This window comes from Pan paniscus, chromosome 4, assembly GCF_029289425.2.
Source record: "Pan paniscus chromosome 4, NHGRI_mPanPan1-v2.0_pri, whole genome shotgun sequence".
Lineage (NCBI taxonomy): Eukaryota > Metazoa > Chordata > Mammalia > Primates > Hominidae > Pan > Pan paniscus.
This window is the reverse complement of record NC_073253.2, coordinates 81,188,388-81,200,857: the sequence shown is the minus strand read 5'-3', so window position 1 is coordinate 81,200,857 and position 12,470 is coordinate 81,188,388.

The window sequence follows — 12,470 nt, the reverse complement described above, 5'->3', positions numbered from 1 at the left end:
AAAAGTGTTAACTGTGAGTGGGTTTTGGGGTTAGGATTACAGAAGGAAACACAATTTCCATGCACACAAGTGGTAAATAAGGGAACTATAATGGTGCGTTTTTTGTTAAAAGAGCAACTGAAACACCCCAAGCTTCTCACAGAAACAATTCTGTAATACTTTACAGGGCTCTGAGGTCTTTGTAAAGAGGAGCCAGTAATAAAGGGGACTATTTCAGTTAATTTGTTATCATCATTATTGTGTCTTGAAATGGCTACTCTGTGCCTCCAGTTACTGGTGTGAAATTGTTGTCAATTTAGAATGATAATCTTCCATTCCTCCCTGGTGCAGCTATGTTTGATGGCAAGGCTGAGTTAGCACTGGGTGAAACTCAAGATATTTTTTGTACCACCTCTGTCTTTTCTTAGAAGAAAATCAGATTAAAATTAAGGAATGCCTTCAATAACAAGAAAATCTAGAAGTTGTGTAGGTTTTTAGTTTTTATTTTAGGCCTTTTGCACCCAACAGAGTACTTTGCACATCTCTTCTTGTAAGTATTATTTAATCACCTGTTTTATCTACAAAATTGTTACCTAGAATGGGCATCTACATACTATGGCCTATACACCACATTCACTCCACAGCATGTTTTTTTATTTTTTTTAATTAATTAATTTTTTGTTTACCCACTAACCAAGTATTGCTTACCATTTTTTAAACGGCTTGTTAAAGAAGAAGTAGAGGGAGGAGAAGGAGAAAAGAGACAGCATATAGGCTGCAGAACCTGAAATATTTATTTCTTGACTCTTTACAAAAAGTAAAAATAAAAATTGTTGATTTTTGCTGCAGAGCAGCACTTTCAATATTACTTTCAGCAATGATGGAAATATTTTACATCACAGATATCCAAGACAATATTCACTCTTACAGGAGTAATTATTTAACACTTAAACTATGGGGAGTGGAGTATTACAGAAGAAATGAATTTTCTTGCTGTTTCATTTAAAATAAGTTACATTTAAGTGTAAATGCCACACATGACTGGTGGCTACCATACAGTGCAGTAGAACAGAATGTAAGCTACTAAAAGGTAGAGTCTATTGGATATTCTTAAGCATTGAGTATTAAATTTTAATGTGCACATACACCACCCGGGATCTTTGAAAAACAAGGATTTGGGTTTGGTAGATCTCAAATGAGGTCTGAGATTCTGTGTTTTTTAGAAGTTTTCAGGTAATGTTAAATGATGGTGTTCAGATCATACTTTAAGAAGAAAGGCAGAATATCTTGAGAACAGCAGGTAACAAATTGTTGAATAAACAAATTTTACAATGTCATTTTCAGGAATTCTTATAAGATGAATAAAAAATTCATGAAAATAGGTGATTTATAACTACATATGTAAACTTAAGTCTGTCTTAGCACTAGCTCCTAAGCTATATCTGTCACCTCACTAAGGGGTGCTGTCAGAAGGTAAGACATCTGAGAGTGTATTAGACCCCAAGTTCTTTTCTTTTTTTTTTTTTTTTTTTTGAGACAGAGTCTCACTCTGTCACCCAGGCTGGAGTACAATGGAGCGGTCTTGGCGTACTGCAACCTCCGCCTCCTGGGTTCAAGCGATTCTCCTGCCTCAGCCTCCCGAGTAGCTGAGACTACAGGTGCATGCCACCACACCCAGCTAATTTTTGTATTTTAATAGAGACAGGGTTTCACTATGTTGGCCAGGCTGGTCTGGAACTCCTGACCTGGTGATCCGCCCACTTGGGCCTCCCAACATGCTGGGATTACAGGCATGAGCCACCACGCCCGGCCAGACCTCGTTATTTTCCAGGAATTATTCTGGGTATGTGTTTGTGCACATGTTTGTGGTTGGAAATGTTAAAACTGGTCACCAATTGAGTACTATTATAATGAACAATTATGATAGACTATGCCATGTAACATGAGCTCTAAAAGAAATCTAACTTAATACAGCCTGCATTTGTAAGGACTAAGGATACTTAAAATAATGAATTCTAAGAGATGGTGATTAACAGCGTGAACTTTAGAACCAAATTGCCTGGACTCCAACGCAGGCACTACCACTAACAAACTTTGTAAATTTGGATATATTACTTACCCTGTCTGTGCTGCAGTGTCACTTTTTGAAAGGAGGAGAAATATATATATATACATATATATTTTTTAAAAAGGTTGTAATGGGAATTACGAGTTAAAAATGCACAAAGATTTGTGCCAATCAGTATTTGTTAGTTATTATTGGGCAATAAATATTTATGTTACCTAAGTATATAAATTATCCAAAGTGATTAGAGTAAAAGATGTTTAGATATAAGAATAAATGATGTACCCTAGAATTTAAAGTATAATAATAATAAAAAGAAGTAAAAAAAAAGAATAAATGTTTAGGAGTACAAGTAAAATGCATGTATGTGACCCAAATATGTGAATGTAATAACAAATAGAATTGGAAAGATTGTATTAATATAATGGTATTAGATTGAATTAGAATTATATTTCAATGTACAGAAAAAGGTGACTTTAAAAGCATTATATGTTAGTTTTTAATAATTGCAAAGGTTAGAAATGTCTTTTCCATTATCTATTTGATACTTGGTTTCATGGACGACAATCTTAGGAATGTAGGCATTTTCTTATCTCATGCCATTCTTAGAAGTATACTGTAGATAGCAATGCTCTTACAACCCAGGAGCCATAGTTGCATCAACAATATTTTATTACAAAATTGGAGACTTCTGAGATTCAAAATTATACCTATGTAGACAATTACAGATAGTAATGAAGGAGACTTATTATTCACAGTTAAGGACACAAGTGTTAAAGAAAGTTACATCTGAAAACCTTTCTCTTTCTTTTCCTTCCTTCCTTCCTTCCTCCCTCCCTTCCTTCCTTCTGTTTCCTTTCTTTCCTTTCTTTCCTTCCTTCCTTCTTTCCTTCCTTCCATTTATTGGCAATGATTCTAAAAGATGCATTTACAAAAAATAAAGAAAAATAGAGTATGGCTAATGGATATAAATTACTGTACTAAGGAAGAGTTGAAATTGTCAGTTTATAAACAAATTACTGTTTTTCTTAGAGAAAGAAGCCATGTGAAAGCAATGGTAGTTCGATTTTAACATAAGAAATTAAGCCCTGATTTCTTTTTCCTAAGCAAAATTGGGGTGAAAATACCTACCCAAATAAATTTTTATGAAAATAAAATGGTAAAATTTGTACAAAACATTTAGAAGGTGCAAATAAATTTTTGTTGTGAGAAAACCATCATACCTGAATTTGTATTCTTTAATTGTTTCTAATAAAGAAAAAAGTAATAGGTTCATATTCAGTGGCTCTCAAATTAAGGATAAACTTGCTTGAGTGAAAATATTAAGAGGAAAATTCCAGGTTTTGTACAAGAGAACATTTTCTGAATTTAGATATAGACAAAGTTGAAGGAGTCTTATTGAGAAATAGCTACTTCCAGTTTAGAAGTATTGAAACAGAGGCCAGATAGCAAGTTGTCAGTGATGAAGTTTAGACTTTTATGGATACCAAGATCTCTTCTAATTCTTCTGTTCACTAAGTCTTTGTGGAATTAATTGGCTCTGTCTTAACATTCAAAATGGATTCCATGAAAATAAATCTTCACTAAAAGCAAAACCTTTTAGCCTCTTAAAAAACACTGGGTAAGTTTCCAGAAAAAAAAAAAAAAATACAAAAATGCCAGTCATATAAATTACCAGAAAAATCAAGAGCTTCCATAGATAACCTGAATATATTGCACTCCAAGTAATGGCAAAGAAAGATTCTATCTTTCTCTATTTATGATATAATACAGATAAAATTATTACTCCCCTACACCCAGACAATGAGAAAGAGCAAGAGAAAGAGCGAGAGACCAGTCTACAGTATCAAAGTGGTGTTTGTTGATTGTTTTCAGTGTCTTTTATATAATTAAATATGGTCAAGGCTCTCAGTGATCAGTTGAAAACTTGTTTTGAAAATTTTTGAAAGGCAAAACTCTTTCAAGCACATTAGGAGTTTAAGAAAATCAAATAATATAATAGTAACAAGAGAAAAAGATGTAATTGAAATAGCATAATCACACCTAATGAGAACACTCTGGAGTAGCCAGGACCATTAGCTGTAATATCTTTTACACACAAAAGCAAAATTGTATTACTCCATGGATTCTTTCTCTTTAAAATCGTGTCTTATAATTATGTGGAAAAAATGGGAGGGAAATGTTTCTTTACTCAGTAACTCTGAAATTGGACATCTTTGTGTTAGCAGTAAATGCAAGAAAATAGGGGAAGAAGAAATTATCTTTGGTGAAATTAGAGCTTTCAAAAGACAATGCACAGCAAAATGGGGAGACTGAACTTTAACTTTAGCGGCCAGTTCCCATAATGAACTTATTAAATATTTCTTATTAAATATGTCTCTTTACAAGATATTTTGAATGGTGCTCATGTGGATATAAACAACATAGCACACAGTACTTTCTGCTGATATGTTTACAGTAAAATTGGAAATAAGTAAATATACCTACTCTGATAGGTACATTCTTTAAAGTTAATTCTAATTAAATCTCATAAAGCAGGGATTATTAATTCTGTATTACAAATGAAAAAAAAAACTGAGGTGTAGAAATTGTTCTTCACCTAGATCCTCAGTTAGTAACTGCTAGAATTTGTTCTCAAACTTACATATATACATCTCAAACTAAATTCAGAATTTTTAACCATTGAACCATTTAAAAGTTCCACAGGAAGGAAATAATGAGTGCTACATGAGTGTGTTAAATATTACTGGAATATAGAAAACAGATAACTGAATTTTGATGAGCCAGAAAGCTTTCATGTTGAATAGAGGGCGTTATCGCCTTTTTAAAAGATGAGAAATACTTAGGTCTTAGGTAAGCTGAGATGAGGAGAGGGACGATTTTAAAGAATTTGTAAAACGTACTGAAACACAAATCTACGTTAAAACAATTATCTGCCAGTTATGTGACAACATTGATATAAACATAAAAGATGATTGGAAAATATCAAATGTTTTATCAACTATCAGACAACACTATTTAAATGGCCTCTACCGCCATGTTTAACAAAACTACCTGTATCTTTCATACATAGATAGAAATTAAATATCTTTAATATTTTATTTTTGCCCGTAGGCCTTTATTGTACCTGAAAATAATTCCAGTATATTATAAGATAAAATTACAAATTTATCTTTCCCAATATCATGACATTGAATATAATTAGGGATAATGAAGGTAATTATGACATATTAATACATATCATGTTTACTAGGTGTCAGCTATTCATCTCAAAATTTTAATATATTAACTCAATTAATCCCTAAAAGAAACCTCTGATGTAGGCATGCTATTGTTATGCTCACTTTCTGGACAGAGAAAATGAAGCACATTGATGTTAACTGCTCAAGATTACAAGGCTGTAAATACAAATCTGAGACTCGGATGTGTGCATCTAGCTCCAGATTTGTGCCCTTATCTACTATAATGCACCTTTTCCAGTCAACTGGAAAAGGTGCGTTATAGTAGATTCAATCATTCAGCATCATTTATTTTAAAAATCTATCCTTTGCTCACTGATTTGTGATAAAATCTCAATTAAATATCAAGTGTCCATAAAATGAGTCTATTTCTGATCTCTCTTTTCTGTGTTGTTGCTATGTTTCCATATGCCTGCAGTGATATTAATATAATTCTGTCTGAATTACTGTACTTTGATGACAAATCTCATGATTAAGGAAAGTTCATTAGCTCTGTTATTCTTCTCTAATGGTATCTTCACTATTCTTGGTTCTTTGTATTTTCAGATATATTTTTTAAAATTTCGTTCAGGACTGTCAACAAAGTAAATTTTTGGAATTAGGATTTTGATTGATATAGCTTTAAATCTATATCCCAATTTAGAGATAACTGACATCTTTACAGTTTTAAGTCTTATTTTATATGATCACAGGAAGTCTGTTCATCCGTTTGGATTTTCTTTTTTGACTATGTCATTTTCCCATGACAATTATTCATGAAATCATTTGGGGTAAATGATTTCAGAAATTATATGTATTTGCCTATCTTAGACATTTAGGAAAACCATCTTTTGGATTAAAATATTATGTGATCTTGGCTTTCAAATCTATGTTAAGATTTTCTTTTGATTATACAATCTCAAGGAAATCCTTACTAGACCTCCTGCTCTAAGATCAGTAACTTTTATTGTAATCTTCTTGTGATGAGGAAGTTGGAAGGGTTTTAGACTTGCTTCTCACTTTCACAAAAATTATAGCTTTGTGTGACTGTAGATATTTAATTTTTTTAACTTTTATTTTAGGTTCAGGGTTACACGTATAGGTCTGTTAGGTAGGTAAACTCATGTCATTGGGGTTTGATAGCAGAAAAAATAACTACTGGGTACTAGACTTAGTACCTGGGTGATTAAATAATCTGATAGTAGATTTATATCAAAAGGTTATTGAAATCAACTGGAGAAGGTGTTTGGGACTGTGTTCTCATCTCTTGGTGTATACTGTGTCAAGGAGAACCAAAATTTGTCAAGTTCATAATTTTTGTGATAATGTCTCCAGGACAAAACTGTCTCTGATTCTGGGTCCCCATGTTCCCTTAAATATTCTATCTAGCTCCTTCTTTAATGAATTTAGGAACTTTCATAAAGAATTCACGTACTCCTAACTGCAGCCTTTTTGTTTTCAGGACATCTAGTCACCTACTTTAACAAACATAACTCAAATTTATTTACATAAATATTTTATAGTTATTATTACCTGCCCTTGTTGAATATCTGTAGTGTTGTAATATAATAAGAAATATCTATTTGTTTTTTTCCTTCAGTTCTTGACGTACGGCTCCTGAAACTTTTATAGATAGGGGTACTAAGAGAATCTTCTGTTCCAATATTTGGTCTTTGACCTCAGTTCCTGACACAGATCTCCTAAATCCTTGTCAATTTCCTGGATGTTAGGATCATCTTTTGTTCTAATGAAGCAACTCTTGGTGGGCTCACAGACAGTGTCAAGACAGGAGCTGGTTGCCAAGGAAACCAACCATGCAATAAGAGGATTAGAATATTCAGCCCCACCCCATGACTTCCAGAGAGAGAGGAAAGGCTGAAGGTTGAGTTGATTACCAGTAGCTCACGATATAATCATTCATGCCTACATAACGCAGCTTTCATACCAATAGGACAGGGTTCAAGGAGCCTCTAGAGAATGCCACACCTATAGAGGCATGGAAGCTCTTTGCCACTTTCATCTGACTATTGATCTATATCCTTCGTAATGCCTTTTATAAGAAATGGGCAGATGTAAGTAAAGTGTTTCTCTAAGCTCTATGAGCTGCTGTAGCAAATTAACCAAAACGCAGAAGGCTGTCTTGGAAACCTCCCATTTATAGTTGGTCAGTCAAAAGTATAGGTGATAACCCAGTTCTCAAGATTGGTGTCTGAAGTTGGGAAAATCTTGTGGGACTGAGCCTTCAGTCTGTGAGATCTGATGCTGTCCGCAGGTTGGCAGTGTCAGAATTGAGTTAAATTACAAAACACTAGTTTGGTTTCCACTGGAGAATCTGGAATCAGAAATATTCTTTTGAATGTCCATGTAAAAGAGTAGAGAGAAAAAAAGTATGCTTTTTTCTTTACAATATCCTATTGCAATTTTTTCTAACTTTTACAAACCACATATGCTTATGTGATTGTCTGTATTTATATACAACATATTTATCATTCCTTTATTTGTACTTTCTCAGAACAAACTTTAATTATTAAAAATTACTAATATTACTGTTTAATATTAAAGGTTGTGATTTCTCACATATTGTAAAGATATAAGGGACTATAAAGATGAACTGATTTTATCAATAGAAAAAATTCATATGATGTATAATATATCAAAAGAAGGTCTAAAGCTGGAAACACAGTAATTAGTCATTCAGTGTTATGTATTGAGAGGTACAGTTTAAAAACTTTATTGTAAAAACAAACAAATAAACAAAAAAGAAGCCTCTCATACTTTTAACATTTTCAAGGATAAAGATCAGTTGAATTACCCATATTTAAAATTTAAATATGAGAACTTAATGTACCAGTTGATAATTAAAGACCAAGCCACCTAATTTCTTACAATTTAGAAAGAAATTGTGGAGATTCCAGAGTTGGAAAATGAAGAAAATATTCTGGGCTTTAGGAATGTGGACAAAGTTACAGATCTTTCAAATCATATGCTAAAAACTTAATAAAAATATATTTTTGCCAGCTGTTTGCAGATTTTGTAAATTACAGTAAATGAGTTTTAAAAGCCATGTGCCAGATGGAGAAAGGCTCATGTTTCCTAAAGTGTTAATGAAATTTAGTTATAGCAAGAGAGACACAGGGAAAAAATAATATTAGTATAAGACTGACAATGATTTTGTCAAGCCACAGCTGTCACAATGAACTACTCATCTGTCCGTATTTGGGCATGCTTCCCATATTTGTTACCACATTTATCATATAATAAAATACTGAAACTGTTGTTTTTTGATGCAAGTCAAGTTTAGTGGAGGTCATTTATTTTATAGATAACAGTTCTAATATAATGTGATATTGTATAACTACAATAATTCTAAGAAAACATGAATGGTTTTATGGGTAATTTTAAAATTCACATTAATTATAAAGAGTCACCATTTGAAAATATTTCAGGAATTGATACGAAAGAACATATACAAATAATTCTATTCATTTTGTGATTTCAATGTGTTTTTAAATGCATTAATGATAATTTGAGAAATCAAAGCTTTTACTACACAAAAGTAGAAAATTAGCCGTCGATAATATTGATAAATCCTGCAGCTCAAATTACTTCTCATTTTAGTATAACAAAAAGTTGCCTTCACAAACACAGTATCTTTTTGTGTTAGAAATCAATAGGTAAAAATGTATTTCATGTCTGAAACATGAAATAGTGTCCAGTAAAATATGGCACCCTCTTAAATTTCATATATTGTATCAATCAAATAGAGAAAATAATTTTGCAATGGTGAGAATGTTCTAGGATGAGCAAGGAAGTTATCAAATCCTGACACATTTACCAGAATATATTGTTTAAATGTATGCGATATTTAAATGGGTATTCTTCCTTCTCTCAAACATTAAGGGAACGGATATTGTCCAAATTGGCTCCATATCTTCTTTTAGTTAGGCATGCTAAATGAGAGCTTTAGAATTATTTAAATCCACTGACATGCTTAATTTGAAACAATGTTGTTTGTTTGGGGGACATCCAGAAATTTCAGTTTTAAATAATGATATATTAGCTGCAGGTGTAACAGTACCTATGCATTTATTGCTTCACAGTCTAGCAGTGTTTGTGAGAAAAACTGGTGGATCCTGCAGATTAACTATGGACAGCCAAATATTGAGTAAAGTGATGTCTACAACAGCATCAGCTATGCCTGATATGGTGTTAATTCACATTGTGAAGGTAAATTGGTATTTTGTGATGGAAAACCCAGGGCCAATTTTCATTAATGTGAGATGAAACAAAATACACATTTATTGTTCTCCTAGAAGGACATTTAAATTTGTGTATGTGTTGACACCACTCAGTAAGAAGAAACAATTTTGATTTAATTGAAAGCTATTGTTATTGTGTTGATGATATAATGCTGATATATATTTTAACCTGAAGATTAAGCTAAAAATGAATGAAAAGTAATGGTTATTTATATAAATACCCAGGGAAGAGTTACATTACTGATTATATGGATTAATTTGAATGAAGTACAGGACAAATAGTAAAATTCATGTTTATTACTTGGGCCAGAGTAACTAAAGACATTCCTCAATCAACCAAAAATAAATTATTGTGCTTTTCCAGTTCCAAAATCAGAAGATGATACAGAAAGATTGCTCTGGTTGTCTGGTTTCTGAAGAAATCGTGTACCCTGTCTGGATAGTGTCTTACTTCCTATCCACAAAGTTGTGAAATAATCTGTAATTAAATGGCAACCTAAACAACCCTAGAGTTGCCTGAACACAGAGCCATTGCTGTGTTGATCATTATAGCAGATAGATTTTAATTTGGCCCCTAATATTCTTCACCTCTTAGTATTTTCACTCTTATGCAATCTCTCTTATTTGAGTATAGGCTGGTTTAGTGACTTGCTCCTTATCAACAGAATACAGCAAAGGAGATGAGATGTCACTTCCTCAATTAGTTTATACAAAATATGAGTTCTGCCTTGCTATCTTGTTGGCTTCAATAAAGGGAAGAGCCATATATATGAGGTCCACATGGACAAGGAAATGAGAAATTCCCTGAACAACAGCTAGCAAAGAACTGAGACTCTCATTCTAACACCTCACAAGGAAATGAATCTTGCTAACAACCACATGAGCATAAAAGCAGATTCATTCTTAGTTTAGAGTTCAGTTGAGACCCCAGCCTTGGCTAATACCTGTATTACAGTCTTGTGATAGACAGAAACAGAGAAGCCAGCTAAGGCATACAGAGATTCCTAATGCACAGAAATTATGAGAAAACAAATGTGTGTTGTTTTAAGCACCTACATTTGGGAAAATTTGTTACATAGCAATAGATCAATAACATAAGACCATGTGTGACCCTTGTGCTTAAAAGATATTAGAAGTGTCAGCAATGACACTTATGCTGGATGGAGCCTTTGGCAAAGGCCTGCAAGTACCACCCCCCTGAGGCTGCCTTCATGTCTACTCTCCTTGAAAGGCAAATGATGGCCTTTTATTGGGGTTTAATGGAAACTGAAACATTCATATTAGGATTTATATAAGAACAATATTCCAGTACAAAGAAAAAGGCACAGAGAAACCCCCTCATCAAATGAAAATGGTTTATTTAAGAATATGCATCAGAACTGACCACAGGCAGTATTGATCATATCTATGAACAGGTAGCTCATAAGTCTTTAGGTCCTGTGTTAAATTCAATTTTAGATGTTAACTAACCCCATAATTTTAAAAAGCTTAGAAGTTCTCTTTTATAATCAGTTATTAGAGGACTTCCTAACAGGCAGCATTGCTCAGGATGGAGATTCCATATTCAGTCCAGAAGGCATCTATATTGTGTCCTGTGATCGCTGCATTTTACTGAAGAAGAAAAATATGTATCTTCTAAATGAGCAGAATTATGAGGGTGTTTCCATTGCCTTAGAAAAAATACACAATAACAATAATAGCAAGGTTAAGGGTTTATACAGTTTCTTAGGTAGTAACTGAGAGACTGACAATATGGTAAGGAAATGAGCCTTGGATGACTGGAGGATAAAAGAAACCCTACTGTGATGGTTAAGTTGAGGTGTCAACCTTGCTGGACTAAGGGGTACATAAATAGCTAGTAAAGCATTGTTTCTGGGTATATCTGTGGGAGTTTCCAGAACAGAATGCCATTTGAAATCAGTGGACTGAGTAAGGAAGATTCACCCTCAATGTGGGAGGCAGCATCCAATCAGCTGAAGACCAAGTAAAATAAAAAGGTAGGAGAAAGGCGAATTCAGTCTCACCTGAATTTGGGACATACTTCTGCCCTTGGACATCGAATCCTCAGGCTCTCTGGCCTTTGGACTCTGGGACTTGCACCCACAGCCCCCTGGGATCTTAGCCCTCTGGCCTCCAACTGAAAGTTATACCATCAGCTTGCCTGCTTCTGAGGCTTTTGGATTTGGACTGAACCAACCTACTAATATCCCTGTATCTGCAAATTCAGACAGCCTATCATGAGACTTCTCAGCTTCCATAATCCCATAAGCCAATTTTCCTGATAAATTACCTTTCTTCTATCTATCTATGTATCTATGCATCTATCTATGTTATCTATCTATCTATCTATCTATCTATCTATCTATCTATCATCTATTTATCTATCTATCATCTATCTGTCTTACTGGGTTTTTTTTATTATACTTTAAGTTTTAGGGTACATGTGCACAATGTGCAGGTTAGTTACATATGTATACATGTGCCATGTTGGTGTGCTGCACCCAGTAACTCGTCATTTAACATTAGGTATATCTCCTAATGCTATCCCTCCCCACTCCCCACACCCCACAACAGGCCCCAGTGTGTGATGTTCCCCTTCCTGTGTCCATGTGTTCTCATTGTTCTATTCCCGCCTATGAGTGAGAACATTCGGTGTTTGGTTTTTATCTCTCTGCAGAACCCTGACTAATACTCATACTTTGGGCAATGTGTTAAGAAGAGGAAATTTCAAAGTAGACATATCAGTATCAATGAAAACAAAACACTTACAAATTCAGTGGCAGCCAGAAACAAACAAGGGGCTGCCCCTTATTCACTAAGTGGAAGTGGCCACTTGGCTAAATGAGATACACGGTTATGGAGGAATTCAAACAATGCAAAAGAGAGAAAAAGAGGAATCTCTTTGTTGGCCTCACTATCAAGCATGCACTTTTTCTTGTTGCCGTCTCT